The sequence below is a fragment of the Struthio camelus genome, chromosome 7 (assembly GCF_040807025.1).
Source record: "Struthio camelus isolate bStrCam1 chromosome 7, bStrCam1.hap1, whole genome shotgun sequence".
Classification (NCBI taxonomy): domain Eukaryota; kingdom Metazoa; phylum Chordata; class Aves; order Struthioniformes; family Struthionidae; genus Struthio; species Struthio camelus.
The window spans coordinates 24,341,920-24,369,253 of NC_090948.1; the positions used below are offsets into that span (position 1 = coordinate 24,341,920).

The 27,334-nt window shown below is 40.7% G+C and overlaps 1 protein-coding gene across 15 annotated transcripts in view; it reads right to left on the bottom strand.

Annotated features, from left to right (window-relative positions):
- Positions 1 to 27,334, bottom strand: part of SORBS1 (sorbin and SH3 domain containing 1) — a 184,517-nt gene that overhangs the window by 115,218 nt on the left and 41,965 nt on the right. For 6 of the 15 annotated variants that reach the window (XM_068950362.1, XM_068950356.1, XM_068950344.1 and 3 more), the window contains exon 2: positions 21,765 to 21,820. The gene's annotated coding sequence lies outside the window, so the exon portion shown is untranslated. Of the gene's footprint in view, positions 1 to 5,692; positions 5,818 to 8,466; positions 8,651 to 21,764; positions 21,821 to 27,334 lie in introns of those variants that run through there. The other 9 variants (XM_068950358.1, XM_068950361.1, XM_068950355.1 and 6 more) reach the window with 3 other exon arrangements.

Sequence of the window (27,334 nt, forward strand, 5' to 3'; positions counted from 1 at the left end):
CAAAGAGCCTGGAAACCTAGTTTTTACATGAAGGAGGAGCGAGATTTACCTCACCTTAGCAAACACAGCTATCAACCCTCTGTCACAGTCTCGGCTGGTAATAATTTACGCTAACTAGATGGCAACATACAGGCAGGAGCCTCTGTTTGCAGGACTTCTCTCACGCGTGGCCACATGCAGACATTAAATCCTTTACAAAACGGAGGGAAGCAACTAGAACAGAACGGACAGGCGGATTTCCTCCCCTCTCCCCCCAGGACAGCAAATATGTAGGTAGGTAGTGTCAGCTTGTAACTGACTTAACAGTTGTGGTTTGTGTTTTGGCATAGCCATTGTTTGGACCCAACCATAGCTGAAAGCGTCAACTGCAGATTACAAATGCAGTGGTTCTTAAAAGATAGACAAGGCTATGATGGAATATTTAGGATCCCACCATATTAAGATCACTAATACAATGCCAGATAGCCTCGTTTTGTGGTGAAAGCATTAGGTCTGAACAGTAAAACACTGAAATGGCAATTTCATAACACAGTCACACTTTCCCCTTCCCAAAGGTGCCATGCAGGTTGCATGGCTGAGCGTTCAAATGAAACTCTAAAATCCTAGCAACCCTCTCTACTCTGACACAAATGAGGTCAGGACCTTTTTCATAAAAAATAGGGTTTGGGTCTAGATCCCTCAGAAGAAATCTGCACCCCGAGTCCTAAAGATGGTGGATCCATCTCTGACGTTCCCTGATACAACCTCTGTGGAGCACTGTGGGATCTGAATAATCATATCAACTATGAAATGCTGTAGCTGATAAAATGTAATGCAATTAAATGAGATGCTTAATGTAACGCTGCATTGGACATCAGGGGTGGTAAGGAGCGCTCTCAGCTGGAGTAACTCCAAGATCTACACAGTTATTGGAAAAGTGCTGATTTATTCACTTCCAGCCTGCTTTGCTACTCGTGTGTTGACAAACCAGTGATCTTCTTTCATTGCAAATCTGTTTGCATTTCAGAAACAGTCAATATTATTAGCTGTATTTAATAATCTGTTCTGGCAAATTCTGTTCATTCCAATGTTAACACAGAGATAAAATACACCACAAAGAGAAGGAAATATAGATTAAATCCATGAAAGATTTATGTACGTTATTGATTGTGTAAATTGAGACAGCAATAGGGAATGGAAACGGAATGAGATGTTTCTTAAAGCTACATTTCAGATCATCATTATTTTTGTACTATATTCATTTATTTAAGGAGAAGGCAAGAAAAACATGCCTCCAGCTCTATGCCTCAAGATAACTCATCACTTCCACAGAATACCTATGCTGCGTTCTTTACTGAGGATCCGATTCTGCAACGTCATACACAATTTCACAAGCCCTTCCATGAGCAATTCCACCAACAGCAAGGCAGTTACTCATGTAAGCAGGGATTTCTCTTGCAAACAAGCGTTTGCAGGCCTCTGTTAGTATGTGTTTGTAGGGCAATCTGGGTTTATATTAAATTGACACTTAATATAGTAGTCTCTTAATATATCTAACAACTGTCTCAGATCATGTAACAAGAACACCCTAAGATATATTTTGTATTTACTTCTGTTAGCCCTTTAATACAAACTGAGAGAGGTTACCCTGAGCTACAGGGTGTGGTATTAATTTGAGCTTCAGAATGTCAACAGGAGAAGAAAAAGCAGTTCATTTTGGTCCATTATCAATCCGCAAAATACATGTGGCATTTAGAAGATATCCTTGTGAACTTTAGCAAGGATCTGTTGCAAAATGCCATGAGCAATTGATGAATAGTTGTAGTGTTGTGACAGAAAGAAATTAGCTCCGATTAACAGTCTTGTGATCTACAGCATAGTTAACACAGGACAGAATCTCCCACAGTGATGCAACCCTGCACATCAGAGGCCTACATCACACATGGGGCTCTTAAATAATTTAGTTTTATACAGAAAAAGAATGTATTGATTATTAATTTGAATTTGAGGCTGTTCCTCAGAGAGATATAAAATACCTTACAAGTTTTTCACTCATCAGCTAATAAATTTGTTCAAGTTAATGATGAAAGCTGGCATTCACATAGTACTGGACATGTTCAAATGGCTGTGCAAACATTAATTAAGCTTTGCGGTAGTTGTATGAAGTATGTATAAGGCCTATTTTAAAAACTGGGAAATGAAGATGCACAAGATGATTTTTTTTTTTTTTTTTTTTAAAAAGGCTGCTGTGTTTATTTAATTTTTCTTCCATCAAAGTCAATGGAAGGACTGCCAGGGCCAGATTTGCATTTGCATGGGACCGCTTTATACCACTTTGGCAGCACAAAAAGCCTAGTTTTAAGGATCTTTACCTTGCCAAGCAGTGTAATGAAGCCTTAGCATAAAGGAGAATTAGGCCTCCATCAGCTTGAACTGGAACAGATTTACACAAGTGCTGTACACTTTTGAAAAACCTATTCATAGTGGCTAGATGATTTGACCAATATGACACAAGAGGTAGTGGCATAAGCAGCGTGACAACTTAGTTTGTCTGATGTTAGCAAGACTGGACCAAGTCTCCTGCTTTGAATATTTCTTGCTTGGAGGAAAGATCAGCCTAAATTTTAAATTATATTTTTAGAACATCCTCTAGAAATGAGTGTGAAGATGGGAAAACTTAAGGGACAGCAAGAGCTCTGGTAGTTCTGCTGCCCACCAGTTATCAATCTGCTCAACAGTAAGTACTGTCTGCGCAAAACTATTGTAAGGGGAGAACCAGATGACTTGGCAATTGGGGTACGTTGTACAAAGCCAATGAAGCTAGCCAAGTTATTTCATCAGTATGAGTAAAGGACAGACACAAAGAGAGAAAGGCTGAAGGAAACCTGTAGAAATCTGACTTCAGAAAAGACTCCTGCTACGACACTGGGCCTGGACGGTGGTTTGGGCTAGACGCGAACACACTGCATTCACTGCATACGTGGACTGCTTATTTTCATTAGCTTCCAGAACCGTTAAGACTGAGAGATGCCCTGTGTGTGAATATACATACATGACTTCAGACTGAAATGCTGTTTTAAGAAAACCACCTCCAAGTTTGTTTAAAACTCTATTGGGTCAGTAAGTTATTCCCTCCATTTCTCCCCTCCGCCCCCGGCTAGTGGTTACACTTTAACCATGTAAGGAAGAGATTTCAGAGGTCTGAGTCATTAAAATCTACAGAGAATAGAAGAACTTGGAAAATATGAAAGCAAAGCATTTTAAATGGCTCTGAGACAGCCTGCTACCCTTGCTACTGAAGATGTGATAGATGAGTTACTATTTGTGTGTAGGAGCTGATGATTTGAGGTTCTGGATAAGTCTATAAACGTTGATTACATGCAGCGTGCCCCAAATCAGTTCAAATACAAATTATCACGCCAAGATCTGTGGGAAACCTTCTGATCTTACTAAAAAAAGAAGAAACTAAAGTTTTAAAGTACTAGTCTCGCGTGCTATCTGCAGACAAACTTCCTGCCAAATATTCTTGCTCGTGCCAAGAACTACGGTATTTTTGGATAGTTTCTTATTTACAACCCTTTAGCGTGCATGAAATAGTAATGTTTTGCCATTTTTAGGAGTGGTTGATCACATGAAAAACTAACACAATTTAAAGTTACAATCTCTTCTCCCAGCACATGGAGAGAACATTACAGCAGGCTTCCTCTTCCCAATAAAAAACAGACATTTTGGAGTACAGATCACTTTGAGGAAAGATCCAGGATACAGGAAACAGTCAGAAGCTTATATAAGAACACAAAGTTACCTGTAAGCATGCGGGACTTACAAGGGTGAAATATAATTAGGAGACAATCTGGTTTTGAGGTTTTTTAAAAAAAGATGTTTATCCACAGCTCTACCAGATTTGCTTTTATGCAAAACAGACTTGCTGGCAATATTCAGCTTTCAAACCTTTTAGGATGAGAGGCAAATGCTTCCCAGGCAAAGCGTTGCTAAGAATGCAATTCAGCATGATGTTTCCTCCCTAATGGTAATTCAGTGGGATTCATGTTCTCAAAAAGGTCATTGAGGAACTGGGATTCAGGAAACCTGAACTTTATTCCCAGACCAGCCCTGGCCTTCTATAATCACTGCACTCAGTTATGCCTCAAATTAAGTTTTCTTAATTTAAAAATAGAAATAATACTATCAGTCTATTTTTCAAGCACTTTAAAGTTGACCAATACTATAAAAGAGCTACATACTTTTATCTGTGCGTTATGTACTCAGCCCCTCCATCCCAAAAATGATAGGATTTTGACATTTTATTTGCTGTACAACTCTGGAAAATCTCAGCCAACATTCACACCAATTTGATCCCAACAGCATTTTCCAAGAGCACAGCTCTCACTTATCGCTGCGTCAATCCAGAGTACCTGCTTTCAAATTCAGTTACTCGAAATTTCAATTGTATTGGTGTAAGTCCTAATTATTGTCCTTATCATGGAATCTGATTCATGTCAGTATTTGCAGATAGAACGAGTGTCTTCATCTGGCCAATTGCAAAAGTTTGGGATGAGTAACTCAGACAGACATAAAGACAGGCCCAAAGTGATTCGTTGCACTGCTTGATTTCCAAAAGCATCACTTTACTTCTAAGAATCCCATCTTCCCCCCTAAACCTTCCTCTGATCCACAACATGCAAAAGTTGGGAAGGGAAATATTGAGTACAGGGAAAGCAAAATCTACCTACGCCTTTTAATTATTTCATGGCTAACAATCCTGCTACGCATACTATCCACAAGAAAGCATTTACAGATAAGTAGCACTTTAAAGATTATATGAAATTAATATGACTTAGGAAGAATAAAGAACCACTCACATATGCAGAAAATCCTGTGTTTAAACCATACTCCCTACAAATATTTTCCTGTTTCACTTCCTCTCCTTTTCCATTAATGAGGACTCAAATTTGCTGTTTACTTATTATTTCTTCAACTTCTTTTTTTTTTTTTTGCAATATCATAATCAGCAATGATGATAATGATTAATATGTCACAAAGAAGATAGTGGGACACTGAGTGAGAATGAAGACTCCAAAGAGGTATCTGAGAGGGAACTGCAAAACAGGTTTGCACAGATTTGAGTGCCAAAAGCTTCTCATAGCCTGGCAAGATGATAAGAAGTAAACAAAACAGAAACAGGCTTCGGGGTTTATTCTCAGTGAAAATTTAGTAGGTCCTTTAAGAGTCTTCAGAGCTTTGAATGTATAACGGTTGGAATTCAGAAACTAATCAAGCCAGCCACTGTATGGGATTTCTCATATGACAGGATATCCCTGAGTTATGTGCTTTGGGCCCTGGGGAATCTTTAGTGCATACAGATGGATACATTTTTATTTATAAAAATAAATTAAAACATATTCATATGCTAAACAGTGCTGCAGCCTGCCTAGCGCAGGGGACATTCAACACATAAATCTATGCTTGCTTCCATTCAGAGGTTACCAGAACTTAAAATAAAAAATGAGCAGAAAAAAAAAAAAAGAGAGAGAGAGAGAGAGAGAGAGAGACACAAAACACAGACCTCACTTTTATGTACTATTAGCATACTGAAGTAAAACTGACATGCTATATTTGACAGATGTGACTCTTTCCTCATAAAGTTTTCAGTAGATCCTTAAGTACTTCAGCAAGTGCTTTACATATGAATAAACAAAGGTGATGCAATTACCTGAAAGAATCTGTTTTTATATCTCAGTATTTCTATTACAGCAGTTTCCAACGGCCCAGATAAATCCTGGCTTTAACGTGTTAGGTGTGTTTAAGGATACAGTTCCCACCAGAGTAGCTCAAAACCTACACAGACAAAATGGACGAATGAAGTATTATTACATTCACAAGTATGGAAATTTAAGGTAGATAGAGCAAATAACATGCCAAAGATCACACAGAGCCTGTATAGCAGAGTTAGGTATTAAACTTATTCCTAGTAAGCCCCAGTTCAGTGCCAAGACTCATTTTTGTCTGTCACAGGGCAAGCTGGACTTTCAAGGTTGTTGCGTCCACCTACGCCTGTGACTAGCTGGTTTGTATCTCTCTTGCTGGCCATGGCCCGATGGCTGTGCAGCATGGTAAACTACCACGCCATGGTAGCACAGAGAGGATTTTTCCTATAAGGAGAGACCAAATCAGATCATTTCCAGAGAGTCTTACAGGAAAAGTCTCTCCCGTAGAATAGACAGAAAGCTTTTTATTGAGTGGTTTAAAAGTTATTATAATAACCACATGGTGGGGAAAGATGTTGGAAATAACAAAAAGAAGTCTCTGAAAAGAGGCCTAAGAATCTAGAGTTGGACTACTCCAGATCTGTCCAGAAGGACTTAGAGAAAAAGAGCCAAGAACTGCTGTCCCAAGAAAAAAACTGAAGGGACTTGCAAGAGTTTTTCTGGGGCAGTCTGGAAACCCTTATAAACGTGAGGATGATTCAGAAAGGAGCATTTTTGTTTTGTTTGTTTTTGAAACTCTTCCTCTAAACAGACTGCTTCTATCAGACTGTTTGCCTTGGGAAGTTGTGGAATAGCAAACTATTTCTAGCAAATCATTTGGAAAAACTAAACAGGAAACTGAGGCACAGCGCTCATTCTGTTCAGTCTCCTGAGGTCAGGCAATGACAGGTATCTCTGGTAACTGATGGGAGAATGGGGAAGGCTCTCTGGGGCATGCTTGACATAGCCCCGAGGAGCAGCCCTGAGGTCTCCTCCTCACTAGGAAGCACTAGCAGGTAGGCATTTATTTACAACAATATATAACGTAGTTCCAGCCTTTCAGAGTGGCTGTTACCTAGCGGAAATATTAAAATTGAGGACCGTGTTGAGAAAGAGACAGGGTTATAATCTTCAACTATCACCCAAGTGTACCTCAATTAAAAATACGCTATTTAGATGGCCTTGGAGTTATTCTAAGTTTTAGCTGGCTTAATTTAAGCCTGGCTTTCCCAAACAAAAAGAGATAGACTCATAACCTGGAGTTAAGTTAGAATGAAAAGCAGACTAGCTTCAGTTCTCATTCCTCAAATCAAAGCCTACAGAAGGATTTAAGTAGCTGAGAGCAGTTGCAAGGCTGCTCTACGCAGCACACAGCCATAAGAATGCTCAAACACAGTGCTTGTGCTCTCCTTTGGGGAAGTACGGGCTACTACTGCCATGCAAAATTAGGTAAGGTGAGTAGTACTAGGGCAGACACAGGTGGCTACCAGAGTAGCATAAAACTGGAAAATGATATTAGAGATCCAGAACCACAATGCCTGCCTGAAAGTCCAAGTGTCTGCATACTTACAGAGACAGGAATTTTTAAAATGAATGGAATTATCCCATATTTATGCCAGTGTAACCACAGGAAGAATCTAGCCCTAAGTGTCTCAAAATATTTTAAGTCTACTACTAATAATTGAGTTAAGTCATCAAATTGGAGTCTGGCACTAAATGATTCCGGTGGCAGCAGAAGTCCAAAACCACACCCAAACATTAAGTGTCTTAGACTTAATATCAGTCTCAATCTTCTATGAAATTAAGACAATAATTTCAGCCCCAAATTAATAGTTATCAAGAAAACTTGAAGCTGAGCCCATCTTATTCCTCAGTTAATCAAGTATTTCTTAACTTGAACTTGTAGTTAGTCACCAGGCTCTTTTGCTTTTGTTTTAGGATGTTCATTTGGGGAAATTTAACAATCAGAGATGCCTATCTGAGAATGGAATCAATCAGGAATGCAGTTCCAACAAGAAGTATTTCAGCAGACCACAGAAGAGAGAGAGAGAAAAAAAAGGAAGAAAGAAAACCCTGCTACAAGTATAGTCCAGCAAAATGCAACTGTAGAGCGTTTGGGCTGCTTCCCAGTACTCTAGAGGGAATTCTGCTATTTGCTGAGTTTAGTGAATGTAACCTAGTGCCGAAGGAAAACGAGCAAAAAAAGCACTGCTGCTTTCACCATTTTCTCAGTTCTGCTTAGTATGAGACAGCACACAAAGGACAGAGAAATTATTATATTACTCTGAAAGCAGACAGAAACTTGCAAAACAGATGTTCTCAGCACAAATAAGAGGGACTGACTAGATATCGAAAAAACTATACAACTAGGGTTTAAAAAAAAAAAAAGAAAAAAGGCAATCAGCAGGAAGGGGTAAGTCAAGAAAAAGGAGACTCGAAAAGTAGTTTCAAAAAAAACATTTGTAGTGATAAGCAAGTCCCATTTAGTTATAATACTCTCCACTACACATCAGGCACAACATTAATTGAGTTACTTTCCTCCAAAAATCTGTGTGCGCAACATTAGCTCTGACTCTATAAATCATTCAGAAAAAGATATGAAGAGTTAACAGGAAACACAAAATGAAATTATTCAAACAGAATCTACCTCCAAAGACGACAGATACTCTACAGATTATTTACAGTGGGAAACAAAAGAAGCTGGAGAAGGCTTAAATCTTCAGAGCTTTTAAATACTTACTTCTTGTGGCCAAAATCACATCAGATTAATATCCAGGGAAATTTTTAAAAGCTTGCATTAAGAAGCTCAGCCAGCTGAGAACATGATGTAGCCCTTGCTCTGGACTATCCAGCCATAGGCATTTACTCATTCAACACAAGCACAGAGCACGATACTGTAGTGCAGGCTTTTACGTAGTTATGCCAAGGGGGGAAGCCCTTCCCCAAAGGTTTTAGTTCAGCCCACTCATTAAAATACTGAGTGGAAACAGCTGCTACAGAAAGGAAGAGGATTTCCAGACAGTTTTTGATTAAGTTCCTTGGGTGTAAAGGAGTTTCATTCTGGAATCAGAATAGGCAGAAAACCCAACAGTTTTTCTTCTGAATTATATTATTCCACTGCATTGCTCTTAAAAACTGGCTCTAACTCAACTCAGAAATGAGTTAAGTTAACATCCTGAACAGTCAATTCTTCACTTTCAAAATCATTACATTTTATTAGGGAAAACAGAACCCTAAAAGATCCTCCCTCCCCGCTCCCTGCAAGGACTACTATGAGTATGCACGTGCTTTAGAAGACTTAAATCTACGTGCAATGCGATTCTCCGTAGAATGAATGCCCACCAAGAAGCCCTGAAAACCCCAAAATATTTTATAAATAGCAACATTTAGAATTGCTATCATGCCTCTTCTAGATTAGCACCTCAAAGATGAAACTAGAAAAAGAACAGACAAGGGTGGTAAGAACTATGAAACCTCCAGAACTGTTTCTCTACAAGGAGACAGTGAACAGACAAGGACTCCTCAGTCTGGGTAAGCACTGACAGAGGGGAAATGGGAGAGTGCTATTAAATCTTGAAGGGCATCAAAAACCTTAACCTGGGAATGGTTGTTCACTGCTTCTGGTAACACAGGAACTAAGGGGCACTGAAAGAAATCATTAAGCAGGAGTTTTAATACAAAAGGAAGTACTTTTTCACAGAGCACACAATTGCATTGCAGAACTCATTGCTACAGGATTTTGTGGAGGTCAAGTGTGTATGCAAGTTCAAAAAATACAATTCAAAAAACGACAGAGAGATCCTTTGCAGGCTCTTAACAGAAACCACATAGCTAAAACACTTAGTTTGGGAAGTCATGAACCACAAGTTACTGGAAGGCTGGAATAGCTCAGGGGGAAGTAACAATTTGCATCTGCCCTCTGCATTAACCCTTTCCCAAAACCTCTCATGCTGGGCACCAGCAGAGACAAGGGAGAGGATTAGAAGGATCTTTGAGCCATGCTTGTAGCCAAGAAGTGACTTTGGACTTGCTCAAGGGCAGCACCTGAGTTGGCTTGTACTTCAAATCCCTGCATATGTGACTGTTCACTGAGATACAGTCCTGCTCATGAAAATAGATACACGGGAGCCAACAAAGTTACTCACCAACAGGAGTTTTTCCATAATCAGATTTCAGGAGGTATTATTCCTATTTCATGCTCTCTCACTCTGTTCCCACTTTGACTACAATTACAAAAGCTAATACATTCTGGTAGTGAAATCTGATTGTAAAAAAGCTGCTTTAAATACTCGCCTTTTACATAGGGTCAAATAGCATTTTTCAGTGTAAGGCAAGCAGTCACTGGGTAATGACTGTTGTTCTCCTCGTAGCAATTAGCAAACAGTTGTACAGTCAAGATTTGTTGTTTTTTTTCTTTAATAAGAGATATATTTAAAAAATACCATTAGAGTGGCCGAGCATTCACTGTGTGGCAAAAGCCGTAACTTGCCAATAGCCCTGCTGGTTCAACAGCTGGTGTTAATTAATATTCAGAAATAAGATACTTTTATGTAAAATAAGATAAGTAACTTGATATCCTTTTCAGACTGGGTCTGAGAAAAGCAGCCACAAACTCCCCTTCCCTCTCCACTGCTAATTTCAAACTGGGTCTTAATAAATAACTGTTTTTCTGTCTTTGTGTGTTTAACATTTCCTGCAGACCTGTGAAAGCATGCAAAATATTTTAGTTCAGGGCCTCTATACAGTTGTAATAGGAAATAGATGTCTCCTTTGAAGAGCTGGGTTAGTACAGAAACAGAGACTCTATCTGAATGACAGCAGAGTAGTCAGTGTTTATTTCAAAGGGAAGGAAAGGAGAGATAAATATTTGCTGCCTTCTGTACACATTTTAGAATACAGATGCTGCCTATTTTTGGTTACCTCTCTTTCAAGTAATTCAGGTTAAAGCCTGGTACTGTTCTCTTTGTCAGAATTCTTTTTCATATGAAAAGGAAAGTCCTGATACCATAATTTGCCACATAGTTTCTTTAAGCTACAAAAGAGCCTCACAAAGAGAAACCCGGTCTATAAATCCTGGGCTAGTAGAGACCTCAATGCTATCCATGTAAGGGATGTGGTCACCAGAAGTAAGCAAATCGCAGACCTTTTGGTTTAGCTGAAAAAGTGCATGCTTCCTGTGAAAGGCTTCAAACCAATATTGAAAGAGTCCTTTGGAAAATTCTGGGTATCCAACTGCTATCAACATGAGAAAAAAAGATGAAGATATGGATGTAAACAAGGATCTGTTTGCTACTCCTCTCCCCTCTCTCATGTCACATGTCCTAGAGAGGATGCATGCGTGGCAAGTGGAGGGCATGACACAGCAAGAGCTCCTCCCTCCTGCACAGGCCCTAGTCGATAACCCTGATCTTTGATCCAGTCATGGCAGCACACTGATCTGGAGGCTCCTTCAGCGCTGCTTACTGACAGATCCATCCTTTCTCTCTTTCACTTTTCCAGGCACCTACTGCCAGGGAACCAGCAGAATTAAAAGTCATTTTGGGACAATTATCCTTTCCTAGATGCAGTCTCATCATCCCTTCTTTCAGTTCAAGACTGAAACTGATCTCCCCCCCTCCCTTTCTTTCCTTCTATTAATTAAGAGTTGCATGGTAAATCAAGGGGAATCAAGAGGGTTTTAGAGGAAATCTTGTTATCTTTCCTTAGTTGCAGCTACACTTTTAAAATTAAAGCTCTTATTGTTAGAAGATCAGAGGACATTAAGAAAATTACTAAATGGAGTAACTCATGTAGATATGAGGCAGTGGAATTTTAGTTATCCAAAAAACTGCCAATGGGCAATGATACTCTGTTGAGTAGATGGGGAGGTCAATACACTAATGGGACATGTTCCGGGAAGTTTCTTTGCCCGTGGGTATCCCTCCTTGTGCATCAGCTCTGTTAAAATCTCCTAAAATAAGCAGACTGAGACAACTCAATAGCTAGATAGGAAGTCCCTCAGGTGTTATGGAGAGAGACGGTGATGCGGTAAGTGATGCTTTTCTCTGCACAAGTACCCTAGCACAAAGCCTTCACACACAAGAGTGGTACACATCAAGAGCGTCACTATAATGTCTGTGTGTCCAGTCAGACAGCCTTTGGCATACCCAGGTGACAACAGGAGTTATAACTGCATGAGCTGATTAATGTAGCTTATTGTAGCAGTTGCAACCCAACAGGATTTTCTGTGCAGCTCGTCAGAGTTTTATTTTCGTCTCACTTTTAACATTGTTTTTGAAAAAATATAAAGTAATAAATCAGGTTTGGGATATCAGTGAGTTTTTCCTAGTTTCATCCTTACTCCTCTTTTCTTTGGACAGAGCAGAGAGATTAAAAGGAAAGGATAGCAAATGTATTTGGGTGAGGGAAGGGGAGATAGAAGGGATAGGAGAATAATTTTTAAAGGAAAAGAGTTAAAAGCTGAAAAGTGAAAATCATTTTTTTCCTTTTTTGAAAATACAATGCAGCTAATCTTGCCATTGAAACTTAAGCTCTTTTGCCTTATTTTGTTTTACAGTTTTAATCAACAATCATTTTTTGGTGGATATAGTCATAACTATTTCAAATAAAACATTGAAAGGGAAAGGGGAATAGTTATATAAATGGACAATAGTTATATGATGGACAAATATAAAAAAAAAATAAGCACTTCCTCAACAGAGACCAGCATGTTGACCATGTCCAGCATTTTTCATGACCATAGAAGATAAGGCTCATTTTGACTGAGGTCAACACAAACTGCAATGTTTACACAGAAGTCCAACTAGATGTTTCAATACCCATCCTGAGCACAGAGGGTCCACGTTTCTCAGGACCATTCAGAAAATGCAAACATTTTATAGAACCAAACTAGGCCTGACCTAACTCCGAATTATGGAGGCCTGAGCCAACATTGTCAAGCTTCAGAGATGCTGAACAAAATCTCAACAGTCTGAATCTGGTCTTTGGATCATTAAGCCTCTCCCTCCCAACTAACTTCCCCATCCACCCTGAAAGCGCTCTGCTTTGGGAGTGGCTTTTTTCACCAGGGAAGCAAAACTTCCTTTTACTGTGCCTAATGGAAAACGTTGCTGTTTTTCTTTCTCCAGCCCACCTAGGCTGGAAAAAATATTAGTCCAAACCAAAAGTCAATGTTAATGACTCTGTCCATCTGCAGATAGTTCTTTTCAACTCACTAAGAAGCAATCCCACAACTGCAGTTTCTTGTGGTTCATGTGGGAATGATGGTGCAGTTGTACTAGAATAGCTTGAGCATAGTTATTATAGAGCCATTGAGGTACTTTTATCTGAAAAAAGATTTCATGAAAACAGTGACTAGATCCAGTCAAGGCAATCATGGTCACTAAGTGTAGGAAGACCTCCCATAAATTCAAAGGGTAATAAAGACAATTGGAAATACAGGATGAATTTTATTCCAACTTCTTCTCTTTAATGTATATTTTATGGGGTACACAGCCTGAGCTGTGAAGTATAAATAGTACAACCTCCAGGCACAGTAGCAGAATTTATTTCTAATCCAAAGTCTGCTATCAGTAACATAATTCCTATTATTGCTTTCAATGGGCTTTGGATCAGTCTCCCAAGGAGCAACGTGAAAAAGGATATGAAGTCAGACATCTAGAGAAACAAGGACTGCCTCATTTTAGCAATTTATAGGAAAAACTTTACCTTCCAGAAAAAGGATCTGGCATATACCACAGCTGATCAGATCACTGATTTACTTAATCCAATAGCCCTTCTCAAAACCAGAATCCTCAGGGTCACACAAAAGAAACCTATCAGAAAACAGTTTTGAGGAAGCCGCAGCTAGGCATCTCTCTATGAGATGAAAAGAAAATAGAAAGCAGCTTCCCCAGGTCAAAAAGTTACTATTTTGTCTTTGCTAGGTAAAGTTTTAGCTGGATTCGTTCCCTGTTTATCTCACCATGTCCCAGCAACACTAGAGCTAACACAAAGTAAGGGTGAAGTTGGGGTAGGAGTAAAGTGAGACATCTTTCAGTGGCAACCAGGACTTGGATCAGTTTATAGCAAATACAAAATCACAGCTCCATTGAAGAAATTAGAAAGTGAAATCTTTTACAGTTTGGTGTGACAAAGCAGAAGCCAAGAGAACAAGTGAGCTGCAGGTAAGCCAGACCTCTGGGAGCCAGTATGATTGTCTGTACTTCTGCAGCAAAGCATCTGGCACTTCTGGGGACCTACACCCAAACATCTGAATCTGCTCTCAGGTGGTCTGCTCAAGGTCACCTACAGAACCTGCAGCACAGCAAGAAGCAGAATCTGGAAGCCCTACCCTGGCACCCTTTCCTCTTTGGATGGCTTCATGGTCTCCAGAGAGCTCAGCTCCTCCCTAATTACAGGGGGAAAGGCTCTCCTCCATGAAGGGGCCCTACACTTCCAATAAGTCATTCTTTATGTTTACTGACTACCCTGTTTTTAGCATGAATCCAGACGTTCCCTCCCCTGAGCCGGTTTTAAGTTAAAGGTTAGCTATAGAGGATCTAAATTTTCACTTTCAGTCTAGACTAGAGATGTGCCTCAGCCACAAAGTTGCAATCTGGGTCCCCATGCTGTCTGTTCCTGGGATTTGGCTGAAGCCTTATCACTAACTCTGCTTCCTCTCCTCCTCTCTTTCTCACTGCAGCTCTGGTGGTCCACTGCATGCAGCACAGCTGCTTCTCCTTCCTTCTTGCTGAAGCTTATTTCTAAAACGTCTCCTTGGAGCAGATGTTTCCCATGTGTTTCCCCCTTATTGTCATCCCAGCCCCCTTCTTGTTCTAATACAAGTAACAATTTACCTCCTTGGTCTTTCAGATCCAAACCTGAAACAGCACAAACACCCTTTAATCAGGCTACCCGGCTTGGTTCTGAGGCAGGCAAAAAAAATGGCAGTCCCTGTCCTTTTGCCTGTGATATTATGTGGGGGGAGAAAACAAAGTTTAACTCTAGCACAGCTTTCAGTTCCCATTCCACCTTCAGATCACCAGCAATTTTGCTCTGGCATTGCTTGTTTTCCTTCCAGAGATGAAATTTCATTTCTTGGCGATATTCTGCTAAGCAAAATTAACATCTGCCTCATTTGCCACATTCTCTTCTGCCTCATCCCCCTGATTTCTAGCTGCCACTAAACTCTCATTTGAAGATGTAAATCTTAAGTTTATAGAAACTTTGTTGGCCCCATCCCCTTTCTCTGTGACATTTCCCTTTCTCCAGCTGCCTTTCTTTGGCACCAGTGCCCACAGTGGCACTAGACTTTATACAAACTACCTTTCCCCTGCTTTGTGCTTCCAAAATTAGTTTCAGTATCAAGCCTGTAGTTCAGCCCAGTTTCAAAAGCTAGTGCTGAGTACACATCAAATCTAAAAAGAAAACACTCCACTGGAACAATGATGCTGCAATGCCCTAAAACTGGGGTTTGCAGTTTCTGCTCACTGTTATGGAGAGTTAGGTTTTGGGGAGAGATGGATGGGTGCAGAGCTTCTGTCCCCTCCCATGGACTGTAAGGTTACTCTGAGCAGGACTACTTGGTTTAGGCCAAGTCCTGAATCCTCTCATTACTCTGCAAAAGGAACACATATCCACATCCCGCAGGCTGGTCAGCCCGCCCTGCCGCAACAAACACGGAAGGGGCGAGCAGCAGAGGGTCAAGTTCTAACTGCTGCCAATAGGTCAGATCAACAGAAGAACCCAAGCACCCAGAAATATGAAGCCAAGGATTCAAGTCATACAGATTTTGCCCAAATCAAGGTCAAAGCCCTCTGATGCAGAGAAGCTTACAGGGAGACAATCCACAAAGTACTTGTTGACAGGGACTTCATTCTTTTAAGTCCTCACACTGGACACTAGCAGTGAGTAGCTTGCTGTTTCTCAGTGTCCTGCAGCCATGAAATTCATTACCCTGTAGAAGCCCTCAGAAACGGGCATGAGCTGGCAGACTCAGCCAGGCAGGATGGATGGTGTGACTAGCCCCCATGCTTCACTGGTAGCTGTGTCAGAGGACAAAAGCTGGTGACAGGACGTCCCTTTTCTGACAGCTTACTCTTGAATTTGCTATCTCTGTGCGAGTAGCTCTCCAACGTGTGATTTCTCACATACCACGAGCGCTCTGATAAGAATTGCTGTGTTCAGCCAAATGTTGAATAACTCCTCTGATAGCTGTGCATTAAAAAATGACTGTGGGGGTGAAGGAAAGGAAAGAGAAGTGTAATGGCCTGAAAACTTTAAGTGTAGTGCTGGGCAAAAGAAAGATTTTGCTTTCCAAATGCCATGTGCAGATTTGTTGCAGGGACAAGATGGGTCTGTAGGCAGTAAAAAGCCATGGGCAAAAACTTGAGTTTCATTCTCAGCCTTACATAGAGGCTCTCTGCATGACTTGAGCTGAGTCCCTTCATCTTCTGGAGTTTCAAAAACGGGAAAAGTTTACCTTAATGCTACATATATCAAGTTTGTATACCAAGAGTGCACACCCTTCACAGGGGCAGTTGTGTTTTACTCTATGCCCACATCTCAGATGAGACCTCAAAGCACCACCACGATACAAAATTGGCAGAAATCTACAAGATGTTGTAGCATTGCCATGTAATTATTTATATGGAATTTGGCAGCACTGCCATGTAATTATTTGTAGAGAACACTAAGAACTTGCACTAGTTGGTTTTAATAGGCTTGAAGTTTCCCAGCAGTAGAGGCAAAATTGAACGCCTATGTGAGGGCTGGATCTGGCTGTGCCAAAACCACTCTTGCCACAGAAAGGAGAGGCAGGGACACAAAGCGGTTCTGAGACAAGCATGAGCGGAGGGAAAGTCCTGTGGAGCCCTGTTGTTCCTGCTACAGCAAGGAGGAAAAGGACGTAGGAGGTGCTACTCCTCTTGCAACACCAATGAACTTGCTGTTTTATACGCTCTTGCACTCAGCAGTGCCAGCAGTGGAGTCAGCTTGGTTTTCCAAGGCTCACATACAGATCTAGAGAGGCCCTGACTTCCCCTCCTCCTCCCCCTCTTTTTTTTTTTTTTTTGGCCCACAGGCAATCTAGTGCAATCTAGATAACTTTGCTTGGAGCCAGCCCTAGATAATATCATTATTTCTCTTTTCCCATACAGTCAACTAGACTTAGGGATTATTGAGATTCCATTTGGGTGGAAGCTCATTATGCAGTTCCCCTGTAGGACACAGACTCCAGGCAACAGATATAGCCATTTGTACAACCCTTTGTTTTTCAATTCCTCGATATTGCTGTAAAAGAGAAGAGAAACTGAGAAAAGCTTAAAGAATTCGATACTAATCTAGAGAGAATCAACCCACTCAATTTTCTAAACTCTTGTTCAGAAGAGAGAGAGAACGCACACAGCACTCAAAAGATAAAAGGGTATTGGAGGAACCACCATTGCATTTTGATCAGTGCAGATTGGAGTTTAACTGCTTTTCAAGAGTCTTTCACAGACTTGGTTCCATTCTGCTGAGATACAGAGAACCGTGGCAGGAGACCAAAGCGTCCCATCTGCAGAACCTTGTAAGTAGATCTAGGTGCTGCAGCAATCTCTACTTGAATTTTTTTTTTTTGCAACCTTTTGAACAAAGAAAATTCTCCTGTTCATTCCTGGCTATTTCACACTCAGACTTCTCTCTCAGCTAACAACATCATCTTCATTCTATGCTTACCTGCTAAATTTCTTGCTATATTACTTCTTTTCCTGTTTCCACTCTGTTTTACAACTTTTACTAGATCCTAGACCTGCAAATTCCCTTCTGCGGTCATCGTCTTCTCAGAAATCACTTTTCTTTCAACAATCTCTCACCTTTCCTCCTACGAGCAGCTGTGCTATATATAATCACCTAGGCATGATTTAGGCTAGAGGCTCAACAGTGCAAGGAATAGGTCTTATTATGTTTGTGAATCCTTGTCTAACTTTATGCTGCTGTATAAATGTTTAATAGGTAATAATGCATTTGCTGGAACAAGCTGTGCAGTCCTACTCAATGAGACCGTTTGGATACGATCCTTGCTGATTGTAAGAAGTTTCTGGAATTAAAAAAAAAAAACTGGGGTATTTGGTGACACTGCAGTCTCAGTGTTAAGGGAAGTAAGTTAAAGTCGTCTAACAAACTTCAATCAGAGCACTGTAACGGCCGCTCTACTTTCACCATTTCTGAATCAGCAGAAAGTTTGGGAGCTCTACGCTAAAGATATGGGGCTATGTGTAGCCACAACGTACCTCACCCTCCTCTATGTTATCTACCACCAGACTCCCCATTAACATAATTTTAAACAAATATTTCAAATCTCTGCTTTCTCTTTAATGTTGGCTGAGCACTCTAGAAGGGTCCTGTCCATTTATTATACTGTTCTGGGCATGATTTTTCTCTGGTTTTGGTTGCAGCAAGTCCTGTGTTACTACTAATTCTGAAAGAAAAATCAGTAGCAGATAGGAAGCATAGTTTTTATTTCAGGGACTAAATAAGAGTTGGATGATTCATCACCAGCACCACAGAAGCAGTGAATGCCCAAGTAAACAGGGAATGTATGATGTCTTGGCCTCAGGGCCAGGGAATAAAATATGGTGATGCTAATGCAGAAAATCCAAATTGGGAGCTGGAAACTCAGGCCTTTATATCATCAGGCCTCAGGTTAACACTGATGGATATTAAGAAACTACATCAGAAATTTCCACAGCCTGTCGAAGCAGAAATCTTCATCATTTGTTCTGTCCATATTCTCTCCATATCAGGTTGTTCTTACTGGTGAAACTGGTGATGACAAGTCTCATCCCATAATCTCAACATTTCATCCACTGCTGATATGAAATCCATAAGTATAGTAAGCAACAACGGTGCAGCACGTTCATAGGGGGTCTGAAACAAGGAGTGAATTGGGGCCCCTGCCCGGCCATTTACCTCCAACATTGCGGCAGGGGGCCTGGATCTCTCCAGTAAGTTCTAACGCAGTTTGGCTAATAGCACCCTTGATATTTTATCCCTAAAAGAGATTTGGCCAAGTGATGAATTAAGATGATTTTCATGATTGCCAGTGTGCATATTTTTGCATTCTTGCCTCTAACAGTGAGGGTATGCAGTATGCATTAAAAAAGAAAAAGAGCTATATCCCAGGGGAATAAGTCTAAAATTAAGCAAAGGAAAATTCTGATTATTAGGAATAATTCCTACAACAGTGAAATCTAATGGATTTTAGTACAGCTTCCTCAGTGATGTACTTCCTTCAGCCATTTCAAAAAGTAGATTGAATCAAGCAGTGAAAAAAATATATTGTAGGGAACACTGCTCTATCGACATGGCAGTAAAACAGATGAGCTACTAACTCGCATTCTTCTCTCATTATTAGGAGTGCACATGATGAGATTTCAGTACTAGCCAAAGTTTATTTACCTGTGCAAACACACTTCTCAAAGTTTGGATTTATTGCCAATTCTATACAGTGAACGTCTCTTTGGGAGGAAAGGTGCAACCATTTATCCAGCGAAGAGTATTACAGTTCCAGGGAGGCGAAGGTGCAGCTAATTACTACTGAAGAATTAGGGACCAAGACTTTCAGAGGGATCAGAAACATTTCAGAAAATCTGCCCTTGTATGACTGGAAGCTGAACCCTTTCATAAATTCCCGCTCAGTTGTGATTGCTCAGCTCTTGAAAAAGCCTGACCGCAGCTCTCTACCTGCTATAACTGGTGTCAGAAACACTTCCCCTGGATCTATAATAATTTTCACAAACTTTGCAGCTCATCAAGTAGCAGAGCTCATATACGAGAGGATTTTCAAGTGAAAGTTGTGCTCCACAAGGCCAAACTACTTACTAGAGCCAGACGAAAACTGGTAGAAGCTTGAGGACTTTAGTTCCTTTTAAATAGACTAAGTTAAAATCATAGGCTCTTATTCTGCCTAGTCAGAGACCAGCAAAAAAAGATTTTTAAGCAGAAGACTGGAAAGCTCTTGGTGAAATCCTCATTATTTGAGCAACATTATTTTCAAATTAAAATAACTCTTGCAACACCCGCCAGATAAGTGGTTCAATGCCTTCAGTGTTTAACCCAAACTAATTAGAAGCAGAGAAGAGGAAAGCAAGATCTGTTGGTTGTTGTTTTTAACCTCTAAAGATCATGGTTTCAAGTATCTAAACAAAAGTTAACTGAACTAACCCTACACAACTAATTTAGAGCCACATATATGCAACATCTTGTAGGAACCACAAACCTGTAGCTTATGACTTTTTTTTTTTTTTTTTAAAAACTGTGTGAAAGTCAAAGTTGGTTTTCTCAAGGAACCCAGACCTAATTCACAAACATATCTTTCTCTAGAAACTATAAAAACTTATTTCTCTTACAGCTGTTTTGCTTTGTCTCTAGTTTCTTTAAAATATAACAAACTCTGACTCAGATATAATTAGAATAATTTGCATTAATTCTAGTACTGAGCAGATTTATGATACTTTGTATGTTCACAGAGGAGTCACATCTTCAAAAGGTTTCAAGGATGAACTGCTGAGCCTCAGGAAATAAAAAGCCCTTTAAGACTGGGGTCAAACTAGGCATTTAGACTCAAAAATAATAAATAAATCCATTTGGAGACAAAAGCCTATTGTATATCACTCCTCCAAGAAAACCCATGGGAGGCTGAGAATTACTGGGGACAACTGCGTGAATTCATTCAGAAACATTCTCAGTTCTTTCTTCCGCACAGAAACGAGGGGGACAAGGCAGCGTGAAGAGCACTGAACTGGGGAGTTCACACAGGGCCAGGGAGCCCGGCTTTCGAAATGCCAAACTGCAAAGCGTTTATGATTGATGAGACACTCAAAGAGAGAACTAGCATCTCCCCTGTCCATGGTTCACTAAGAAACTGGGGCACCTTCACATCCAGCTAAGGAAGGGTGGTAGTTAGCAGGTATAGAGAGGAGTACAAACTGCAGCACTCAAGGCTTATGTGGAGCTACGCTTCAAGGAACCACTTCCTGCCCTCTACTGGGGGGGTGGAGGAAATCGGTGCCATTGTTCCTCACCATACATTGTTTTCTGTGCTAGCCCACGGACACTGCCAAGCTGACATGTGGAAAGCGAAAGAGAGTGCATTAGAGAAAAGAGAACGTTGCCCAGGATTTTTGGAGCGTCCTATAAAAATTATGTAGGAACTGATCTCCAGGCTACAGCTCTTTGCATTAGTTCAGAAAAACTGTGGAAATATTATGGGCTTTTACAGTAATATTTATAGAAGAACATTACTCTAAGTACTCTGTAATCATATGTTAACAATTACCATCACAAAAACTATTTTAGTTCTTCCAAGTTATATAACAAATTAGACAGCAGGGACAGCTTTGAACACTTGAACATCAGTTTCTTATTTACGTTGTTATCCTATCTTTAGGCTAAATTTTTACACATCTGCTGAAAGCATTTTCTCCTCCTGAGGCAATTCTCATAGTAAACACTGGTTCAGGTACCAAGCTGCTGAGGAGGAAAGGCACAACCTTGATTCAGTGCTTGATTAGAAAACAGGATCTCCTCACAGAGAGCTAGCAGGACTCTCAGATTCGGCGAGTAAGCGAAGGAGGCACTGCTTCCCGTAGGGCATGTATTCACTTAGAAGAGATAACTGAATTAGGGCATGACCTTGAGGAATCATATTAAACAACAGATAGTGGCCACAATTTTGCAGTCAGTGTAGACCTGCTATTAGATAGCTTTGTTCTTGTCCTGGAGCTGACAAAATGTTTATCCATTACCAGATAGCCCAGTCTTGAACGTTACTTGCAGCAGGCAGTACCCACAAAATGGTTATTGCTGTATGCATAAGCCTGAATTTTCCAGCTGAGTTATAATTCAGTGCAGCTTTCTGAGGAAGAGCATTTTAATGTGTTTAAAATATTGCGTTAAAAATAATCAAGTATTATTCTTTTGCCAATAGCTTTGCAACTCACTTTTCCCAAGTTTGAAAGTTGCCATACTGCATTTAACATGAATTCTGGCGAGATTAATGGAGCATAAAGTACGTACCTTTGGCAGAGCTTGGAGAAAGAGAAGCCACAACTCTACAGGTATGCTCTGGCCTCCTGGAAGAGAGAAAAGCAATAAATGTTGTGGAACATAATAATCTATTGCAGCTGTTAGAAAAATGAACTACAAAATGTTCTCTCAGTCTAAAATAGAAGAAACCACCACCCTGGGGTCTGGTAGGAAATCTGACACTTATTTCTAGTCTACCTACTTCAACTAGTATTGTTATTTTTAAAAGCTGATAGTAACCATTTGTCTCTGAATCAGCTTTTATGAGGCAAGAGCATCCATGTCTATATGAAACCCAATGCAACATCATCTGCGTTTATTATTCTGTAAAGAGAAACAGTGCCAAACTTCCTGCAACACCCACTTCAGCTGCCGAAATCCAGAGGACTAAATCCACATGCTAAATGTGCTGTTAGCATTTGGAGACAGGAATCTGTTTTGATCTAATGTATCAGACACAGGCACACTTGGTAACAAGAAGGAACCGGATTCCATAACAGGTTAAAATAGTGCCAAATATGAAAACACCTTATGCAAATCATATAGGATAACTCCTATTCATCGTCTTTGAAAATTTTCAAGAATTTTCTGAGCATCCTAAAAATACCATGAAAGTTAGTAAATACCAGTTAAATTCTCCTGGCTTGTCACAGGAATGACAGCTTGATTGATGTATACAAATATTTTAACACTACTCTTACTATTCTGCATGTAACACAAAGTTACGTGCGAGTTAGGACTAGAACAAAAGGACTCATGAACAGAGCAGTCTCTTTTGGAGGAGTCATTCTATGCTGCTGCCACCAAAGACCAGGAGTCAGGCACACCAGCAAGTGACAGAAATCATCTCCCACTCTCCAAGTCCAACGGGGATGATACAAGTAAGGCCCATGCTCCCAGTCATCTGTTGCTCCTTGCTACAGAATCTCAGCATGGTTAGAACTGACAGTTCTGCATCACTGTATTTAGATCATGATCAGGGAACACGTGATACCCTCTATAAACTGCTAGTGTAAAGCTGTCAGGTTGCAATATAGAAGCAGATGCTTTTCAAAACTGCACAATCCCTCCCTACTTTTTTATTTGCTTTTCAAACAGTAGCCAGCTTCTGCCCTATGGGAAAGGTACTAGAATTAAAAGTATTCATTTGCTGCATATACTATGTCCAAACCTCCCTTTCTTATCCTAGAGGCTTTATTTGAGTCGGACAGGTGTAATCCTGGAGCATGAGAAAGAAGAGTGCGCCTAACTCTCCAGCAGAGAGACACTTCCATCACTGGGAAGGCTCCCACCTAAATTGGTAGGTAACCCCCAATGTCAAATATTATTCCACCATCTTGTGTACAAGACGACCTTATAGGGAGCTACTTACACTAGATCACACAACGGTTGAGGTTGGAAGGGACCTCTGGAGATCATCTAGTCCAACCTCCCTGCTCAAGCAGGGTCCTCATATTTCCCAGGATCGCGTCCAGGTGGGTTTTGAATATCTCCAGAAAAGGAGACTCCGCAACCTCGCTGGGCAACCTGTTCCAGTGCTCTGTCACCCTCACAGGAAAGAAGTTTTCCCCCATATTCATATGGAACTTCCTGTGGTTCAGTTTCTGCCCGTTGCCTCTTGTCCTGTCACTGGGCACCACTGAAAATAGTCTGGCCCCATCCTCTTAACATCCCCCCCCTTCAGACACTTGTACACATTGATGAGATCGCCTCTCAGTCTTCCCTTCTCCAGGCTGAACAGGCCCATCTCTCTCAGCCTTTCTTCAGAGGAGAGATGCTCCACTGCATCATCCCTTTTCTATCTTACTATTCCTTTCTCAGTCATGGTATTTATGAACATGTTGATGTGTTCCTGTACTTCAGTCAGGAAGCACATGAATTCATGAATTTTTCTCTTCTCATTCAATCACGTAAGTAAAATTCCCTTTGCCTTTCCTACCTATTCCTGCCTCTCACAAACTAGCCTACCTCACCAGTTATTGTAATCTAGAAGTAAGGACTAAGGCTCCAAATATGCCTCATCCTTTTTGTCCCCATCTTGTCAGGTTCTGAGGCTCCTTTTCAAGGTTATTCAATATATAAAGCACACTACATTGGGTGGTACAACACACAACCATGCCATAACCTCTTGGGTACTCCAGTAAGATAACATATTGTATCATTGATAACCTAACGCTTCTTTCACCAACAGATGCATTTTTGTTTGGCTGTCTTCCTGGGGGGGGGGAGAAGAGACCATGGTATTCAACTCTTCATTTCCCAGTTACTGCCAATAGAAAAGGAAAGAATAACTCTGTTCTACCCCATCTGGGTGCTGTGAAGTGTTAAGCCCTACAGAAGAACCTCTGATAAAGGAAAAAGGGACAACAGGCTAGCAATGGCACAGCTGTATCTTTCCCTTCTGTCCTATACTTACTCTTGGTCAAATCCCACATCCAACACCTATCTTCTGGGCATGGAAGCAAGCCAACTGGAAAATACAGTGGAAAACACAGAAGTATAATTTTTTTTCCTGTGTTAATTTATCAGAGGGAAATGCTGCGTACAGGCTGCCTATAATGTGTCAAACTTGAATTGTTTACTTGCACAAAAAAAATTTGACTCACATCATGCCCTATTCCCAGTCACATTTCAACAATAAATGCCTCACTGAAATGAGAAACAAAAAAAGAAGTCAAACATCTTTTCAAAAAAAAATTTTTGAACGTTTTTGGCTAAAATGTAGAGACAAAGGCTGAGAACATGAAGTGACCTAGGTATACCCCGATTCCAAGAACATTACTCAGAGTGATAGATTTTCCATATGTGAGAAGAGAGCAAGTATACTGGAATGCCTCAGTATACTGCAACACACATTATTATGAATAGGAATATCAGTAAATACTGCCATTAGATAAGTAAACTCCAACATAAACGACTTTCATCTAACGTTAATTCAGATTGCCAAAGGACTGCTGTTTCCACCGGTTTGCCATGGAGTAGAAATTCTCTGAGAGCCCAATTAAGTTCTATCCCTACCACGTGCTTCCTACGGATATCCCCAAGGATCAGACAGGCACTCCCCTACTACAAACCTAACAGAAAAGCAAGCACAACAAAATCAAATTCTGCTTTTAAACTGCTGATTTAGAGCCTGAAGAAATAACATGCTGCCCAATCCCTGCAGAATGGCCCAGCGAGGGCAAAATATGCACAGATTTCCTTTATTGCAAGTATAACGGTCTAATTTTTGCTTTGGTAGCAGCCATGCAGCTTCCAGACAGCTTGAGAAAGACGAGAGTACAATAGCAGAATTATCTTTTATATTAAATATTACGTGAAGTGTAGACAACATATGTTCTGACTAGGGCACTATTCCAGGGCTCAAGTAAATTTTTTAAGTGACTGAACTGTGGAAATATTTGGATCTCCAGGTGTGAGCAGCACTTTTTTAAAGTGCATATCCTACGTACCAACAACGAAAATGCTGGAAGGAGGTGTTCCAGGCAATCTTTCCTGCATCTCGTGAACAGAAATCGCATTCATAACCACTCCACTTCATTGATTGCCTCCTCTCAAACCACTCTGTGCAGCACTTGTTAATTACTTCTCACCACGAGCATTCACTCATGCTCTGCTCAGCCTCTTGGTTCATACTTCTGCCATAGCTGTTAAACATTTAAGCAGAAACAAGTCAGATCTGACAGAGAGAATTTATCTGACAAATCTGGACAAAGCCTTCTGCATGTATGTAATGTATGTCCTGAATGAACCCAGGAGGAAGCTTAAGCAGAGATGTTTTGTATTCCTAATATGAGCTATCTGGTATAACAGAAAGGGTAGCAACATTTCCCTGAGCTTCTTGGATTTTGATGAGGACTGAATATTGTCTTCAATTTACTGCACCAAGTGTCAACTGCTGAATGTCTGCTACTCTCTAACCACATCATATCTTCTGGCATGCTGCGTGTTTTCTTGCTTCCTTTCCTTCCCTGGAGCACATGGCTCTGTAATACAGAGGCAGGACTTCAGCTGTGCTCGCTGTCACAGGTTGCACCAAGTAATATGGATCAGCCAGGCTGGTGGGAAGCTCTTCAGAACTTCACTTTGTAGCAGCTGCATGATGGGCCTTTTGACCAAGAGGGATCATTCAACCCTATCATTGTTATTAAGCAACCCACTCCTGTATACGTCAGGCAAAGCATTTAAGACCCTCAGGGACTCAGATTCCTCCAAAAGGAGCTCCTGCTGTGTCAAATAAGTCCAGTGGGTTCCAGAGACCTTGGGACTATCCTGTACTACTTTGACCACTGTGAAGGCATATTGAGCTTCAGGTTCTAGACGGCTCCTGCACTGACTGTATTTTTTTCCTTCAGAAAAAGGCTATAGTAGATGCTTGGAATAGGCACTGCAACTTTCTGGAGCTGAACTATGTGGCTCAAGTTCTTTGTTAAGCATACTGATAAACAGGCTCCACATTAAAAAAGTCCCCACACTGTATAAAAGCACATATGTTTATCAGAAAGTACAGAATATGTATATCCATTATATCCATTCTTCCACCCACAAGTCTAACTCAGTGTCACCTCTTGCCTGCAAAAATGAGTCTGGCATATCAAAGGATGGTTGCTGTGCCACTTGTAATAAGATGAAGGCTGTCATTTTCCACACACCTCCCATGAAGGAGAAACATGCCCACTTCTGCACTGTACGTGATGTGTCACAGAGTCAGCATCCATGTTTACAAAACCAGAGTGCCAGGAGAAGGGAGCCAGAGAGGGAACAGAGCATGGTGCCGCTGCCCCCTCACCGTGGAGCACTTGTCCCTTTTCATCACAAGGGAAAGTACTCCCCATGCAACATACTGAAGGTTTAAGTCACACCATAAAATGGGTTTGAATTATCCTCCCCAACTTAGTCAGACCGAATTTCTAATGCCTGTCAACCAAAGAGCCAGGAAAAGCATCAAGAAGTGCAGCAGCAGTAATAGCACTGCTGCTAAAAGGTCATACAACAAACATGCCTTTGGAAAAAATGACTTAACTAATGCAAAGAAGAACAGAAGATCCCAAAAGGAAGCTGATGACGAAGGGACACTATTTTCCCCCTCCTCTAGCCTTATGAGGGCTGCAATCCTAGCAACCAGAGTTTTCCAAAAGCATACGTAGGAGGATAGGGGGAAGAAAGGGTAGCATTGTTTATAGTACACAGAAATAGAGGCTGCAGCAGTAGCCAAATGAGAATAAAACTTTCATACAAGAACGGAAGAGTGAAAGGAAATGGCTAGGTAAGGACAATTGTAGGATTTGTACTGTATGGAAGAGAACCCCTTCTATGCAATATGTAGTTTCTTCCATGGAAAAGACCGGAGTTAGATGAAATAACTCATCTGGAAGAGTAACCTTTTAATATCGTTATTTGTAGCTCTGTTACCAGAAGGGTTGCAACTCTTACTCATAATTAGCACTTCACTGGCTAAAAAGTCAGTGCGCTCATCAATCCATTCAGCCTTACGTCACCTTTCCGAGATGGGTATCAACCAAGACTGAAAGAACTGCCTGGTGTGAATCACAAATACCTTT